The 4,364-nt window shown below is 43.4% G+C and overlaps 1 long non-coding RNA gene across 1 annotated transcript in view; it reads right to left on the bottom strand.

The window, feature by feature from the left end:
* LOC106529850 (uncharacterized) overlaps positions 1-1,972 on the bottom strand; it is a 12,026-nt gene extending 10,054 nt beyond the window's left edge. Inside the window, exon 1 of the long non-coding RNA XR_001311688.1 lies at positions 529-1,972. This is a non-coding gene — a long non-coding RNA (uncharacterized LOC106529850). The remainder of the gene's footprint in view (positions 1-528) is intronic.
* Positions 1,973-4,364: the final 2,392 nt, after the last annotated feature.

The following is a 4,364-nucleotide window of genomic DNA, read 5'->3' on the forward strand; positions in this document are numbered from 1 at the left end:
AACCCCCCCCCCCCCCCCCCACACACACACACACACACAACTTATTTTTTTTTAAAAAAGCACTAAAGCAGCTCATAGAGTCTAATGCCCCTTTCCCACTAGTGCCACTTAGTGTAGTGTCGGTACGGTTCGGTACGGTTCCAAGCCATTTCCATTAGGCCAGATCCATGGAACCGGCACTATTTTTAGTACCTAAGTCATTGTGGTTCCAACCGGCCCCAGCTGACACCAAAATGCGATGTCAGAACTCTGTTCGTCATTGATTGGCTAAATTTTTGCAAATGTTTAAAATCTCAAAAGTTATTTATCAAATGTGTTTCCATTTGTCATTTTGCCCATTAATTTTTATTCAAAATACCTAAAAACCACCTCCACTAACCGCCCAAAACACCCATTGGAACCGGACTGGAACATCAGTGGAAAACCAACCGGTCCGACCCGTACCTACACCGACCGTTCCGACACTGCACTAAGTGGCACTAGTGGAAAAGGGGCATAAGAGGGTGTACAGGGCTCGAAGGAAGTCACCTGTGGTCCGAATGTGCTCCATGGTCTGCCAGTTGCCTATCCCTGTTGTAGATGCAGAGGTCCTGCTGGTGTCATCATGTAGTCATCTCCAGCTTTCACTGTGATCCAATTCTGCAACAAGCAGCAGATGATAGACAGACGAATGGATGAACTGAGTTTCAGATTTGTTTGTGTTTTCTAAGATGGGTTGGTTTGAGCAGCCACCTTGAATTTGGTTGACTCCATAAATTATTCAGTTATAGAGACGCATCTATTGATTGTTTATTAATAAATTTCATTAGGTATGTGTAGTTGTTTAAGGAATATTTTTCTGACAGCTGACTGCAAAGTTCATGTTCACAGATACCTGGTGATCACAATCAAGTCCCAATCAGGCACCTGATTATCAGCAGGCGGAGTATATAAAAACAAAACAAAAACAAAAAAGAGTCAAAAGCAGAAAAAAGAGATTTTCTGTTTTTCATGGGTGCAACACACAAACTCCACTCTGCTGTTCAACCCACAGCAGTTTCCGTTTGAATGAAATATGGCACCATTTAAGAGGAAATAAACAGGCTTTCCAGTGGAATAAGATTAAATGCCAAGACTTAGAATAATATTGCAAACACAAGATTCCTTAATTTTTGTTACTATATTACTATTTACCAGTGATTTCACATTTCACATTCTCACAATCCATTAGTGCTGAGGAAAAGAGCTTTGCGTTGAAAATTGCGATATTGATTTTGAAATAAACCACTGCTTTATATTTCATTTATTCTTCTGTGTAATGAGCAGAAAGCAACAGTTAATTGTTGTTTACAGGGACGTTGTCAGACTGTTTGTTAGCCATAGAAAGGAAAAGCATTTGTCTTCTTAATTGCCATTCTCAGACTGGTTTAGGTTAAGAGTTTTTGAGATTTACTACTTTACAAAGAAGTAGGCTGCTTGAAAATAGTAAATGTTTCTGGGTCTATTAAACTGTTGTTAATGAATTTTCCTCCCAAATGTCTTGTTTGAAACAGTCTTTTATTTAGCCTCGTTAAAGCTTTTCTTATTAAATGTTTGTGTAGAGTCTCGGTCCACTCGGTTCTTCTGGGGCTCCGTCAACTGCTGGACCCGTCTCTCTCTCTTTGTCTGCTCCCTCTGGGGCTGCTGCTGTCGGTGGCTTCGTTGGAGCGTCCTTGCCTGTAAGCTGCTGGAAAATCACAAGGCTTCTTCCTTTGAGCGGTTGACTATCAGCTAACACTTGAATGAAGAAAAGACTATTTCTTCAGTTCTGGACATGTTTATTCAGCGAGAGAAAAGAGAGACGTTGCTAACAGCTAGATGACATGAAGAACTCTGAACAAAGAAAGCGCGTGCCCAGAGAAGCGCGTCCCCACCTGGGCTCGTTCACGCCTTAAAGAGACATACACACTTGAAAATATACGACATTTGTCAAGACTTTAGTTGTTGTTCGTTTATTTTGTTTTCCACATGTTTAACCCAACCCTTTGTTAAAAGCACCTGACCTCAACTTGTAAAGTGTAGAGAGCATCGAGGGGGAGGGCAGGAGGTGTGTTAGATGATTGCCTGTATCGACTTTGGTCCTGTAAAATTACCCACGCCACGTTTTATTTGACAACCAGTCGCCTCCAGTGATAGATTTCTTTTAGATCCTCCCTCGTGAGTGTTCCCCCCCCCCCCCCCACGTTAGAGACCAGAGTTTTCCTCAGAGCAGATCTAACAGGGCGGTGTTTAATAAAACGTTTTGTTGCTTCATTTCACAGTGGTGCTCCGAAGGACACTGGTGACGTGTCCTTCCTCTGAAAGGCCACTGCTTGTGTTCGGCAGGGTGACTGCATGTATCAGCTGCCTGTTAGAGGTCAGACCATGAACAAATGATACTGCTGTTTGGTTTCTGTAGCACACACAACCATGTCAGAGGAAGATTTCAGATGTGGGCTTTCAGCAGCTGGATAAGGGCAGCTGGTGGGGAGATCTGTCATGTTTGTTCAGCTTTTATTGGTGGTTTTTACTGCTCTGATTAGGTGTCAAAATTACCATAAAGGGAACCGATTTTCCCTCGACCGATCCAGCACAGTAACCACAGCTTCAAACCACAAAGTTTCTAAAAAGAATCTGAAGGTGCACCAGTGCAGTTACTACAGTACCTGAAACTCCAACATGCATCACCTTTCTTCAGTAAAGAGGAAAAGCTACGCTGATGCTGTGATGTGTAAATGTCACAGACCAGTGCAGTGTTTCTGCATTGAGTTTGTTTATAATGGGATTTTGGTTTTTCACAATTTGCTGTGTTTTGCTTTGAGCATGCTTGAGTATTTCATCATTGGCACCTGATGTTAGCTGCTCCTTCACCCCGTTGGACTCTAGTCCTGTGCTTATTTGAGTTGAACACTTTGGATCAGGTGTGAGAGAGTGGGAGGACACGCCGCACTGCTCAGCTCCTCCACAGCTGGCCAGCCCACCCATCTGTAGACTCTGCAGCGAGGCATGTGATCTTTGGTTCAACGCTTACCATTGCCCTGCTAAAGGAAGGCACTTAAATTGTTATCTTCCTGGGTGTGTCATCCTATTTTGGTGGAGATCGGGACACTTCTCAAGATGGAAACATACTCCCGTCGAACTGCCGACGTCCAAGTAGGGGTCTCTGCGGACGAGTGGGCGTGTCACAAGGAAAGGCGATTCTAAAGCGACACACCTGATTTGACGGACTTTGTTAAAGGGACACACCTGACTGGACAAGCAAAAAAGGGGCGTTACTGAACGGCACCACTTTCTCTGGAGAACCCTACTTGGGTCACATTTCTCCTGGTTAACCTTAGTGTTGGGGTCAGGGTCAGGCTGTAAAGAGATCAAGCTGGATCTAAGGATACCGTCATGTAGGCCTTTTAGCTCACAGTGTTTATGCTTTAGACACACCCACTTTTGTGACACGCCCACTTTGATTCCGCAGAAAACCCCTTCTCCCGACGTCGGCACAGGTTGTTGCAGTTTCATGACGAAAATTACGTCACCGGGCTTCGCAGCGTCAGCTCGGCAGCCCCTTTTGGCACAACCCGCTGGCAGAACATTTTACCCCCCTCCCGCGATGACAGTAAAGTGTGATTGGTCTGAAGTTCGTGGGTGTGTTTGTTTGTGCTGAAACTGAAAGCACCCTGACACTCAAAAGAAAGAAAGAAAAAAAAACCTTACTTCCAGAGTGGACTGTTATAAGGAAGCAGAGTTTTATAAAGATAGTCAAACCGAGAAAAACTCATGGCGTGTTTGTTTGTGCTGAAAGCGCTGCTGCATTTACTGCAACTACTTGGTAAAAAAAAAAAACTGACTCGCTCCCAGAGCCGACACCAGGAAGCAGAGTTTTATGAAGATAGTCAAACTGTGAAAAAAATCACGATTGGAGATTAAACAGACAACGTGCACGGAGGAATCTGACTGATCAAAACAGTGGAGCTTTAACAAGGATAGATGTGGATAAATAACGTCGGGAGCTTTGGTGAGAAAACATGCAGGTATATTACAACCCCTGGCAAAAAGTATGAATTCACCAGTGTTGGATGAGCACTCATTCAGACATTTCATTCTGTAAAACAAACTCAGATCAAAAACATGATACAATAATAAGGTCATTCCAAAGTGCCACTTGTTGTCTTTCAGGAACACTCAAAGAAATGAAGAGAAAACATTGTGAAAGTCAGCGAATGTTACTTTTATTGAGCAAGCACAGGGAAACAAATATGGAATCACTCAATTCTGAGGAAAAAAGTATGGAATCACTCAAACTGGAGGTAGAAAATAAGGACACACCCAGTCAATTTCCTTTCCCTAAATGGACACCTGCCTCAGATTAGATC

This window comes from Austrofundulus limnaeus, unplaced genomic scaffold (genome assembly GCF_001266775.1).
Source record: "Austrofundulus limnaeus strain Quisiro unplaced genomic scaffold, Austrofundulus_limnaeus-1.0 Scaffold471, whole genome shotgun sequence".
Lineage (NCBI taxonomy): Eukaryota > Metazoa > Chordata > Actinopteri > Cyprinodontiformes > Rivulidae > Austrofundulus > Austrofundulus limnaeus.